The following is a 968-nucleotide window of genomic DNA, read 5'->3' as shown; positions in this document are numbered from 1 at the left end:
GGCCGTATGTTTGACACCCTTGATTTAAAAGTGCATATAAAAAGACTATGAGAAGGGAGCTTCATAATGTAAGTATAAGAAAAGTGTGCAGTATTTTCATTGTAGTTTAGGGAACGATCACGTACGAGAGCAGCCTCCGGGCCATGTGTGATAAACAGAGGTGAAAGAGAAGAGTTCGTAAAATTATTTTTCTTAAAAGACTACTGAGAGGAGAGGCTGATGAGCCCGTTTGCACATTTTGTTTTATATATTCCGTGCCAATGGCGCTCGGCAGATTTTCCTGGAGACCCCACACTGAACACAGACGTCTCTGAAACGCTGTGGTGAATGGAATCAGTCCTGTGGGCCTTTCTCTGCAGCATCTGGAAGTTATCAGCTCCACGAGCAGCCAGAGAGGGGCTGAAGCAGGGTCAGGGTCGAGGGTGAGGAGTTTACTCTGAAAAGGGGGAAATTAGGGGTGAGATAACAGGTCTCTGGGTGTCGGACGAGGCAGGTTTTATATGTTATATTTATATATGTTTTTATATAACAGATGAGGAGAACACGAGTTCAAACACTGTCAGGTCGACTGTCATCTCAATATACACGACAGAACCTTCAGTTTTATATCTGCTTTGGCTGCTGCCTCTTATCTCATGGAGCTGCAGCTTAACAAAAAATTGGGAAATAAACCAATTAAATTGTGATTGAAAGAACATAAAAACATATGCATTTAGATCTGACTCCAACTGATATTTATTTATTATATTTCCTGTTGTTGGTCAGTTTCATTTTCATCCTAATGATATTATGATCTAAAGTGAGTTTGCATAATTCTGAAGAAGATTTTAAATTCTATAAATATATAAGGACATTTGTAAATAAATGGAATAAATGAAAGAATGAAAACATGAAAAAGTAAAAAATTTATGCCAGCTATAATATATTTTCTAAAACACAGAAAATAAAGTATATAGCCAAGGAAAAAC

The sequence above is a fragment of the Cynoglossus semilaevis genome, chromosome 11 (assembly GCF_000523025.1).
Source record: "Cynoglossus semilaevis isolate Cse_v1.0 chromosome 11, Cse_v1.0, whole genome shotgun sequence".
Classification (NCBI taxonomy): domain Eukaryota; kingdom Metazoa; phylum Chordata; class Actinopteri; order Pleuronectiformes; family Cynoglossidae; genus Cynoglossus; species Cynoglossus semilaevis.
This window is presented reverse-complemented; position numbering follows the sequence as displayed.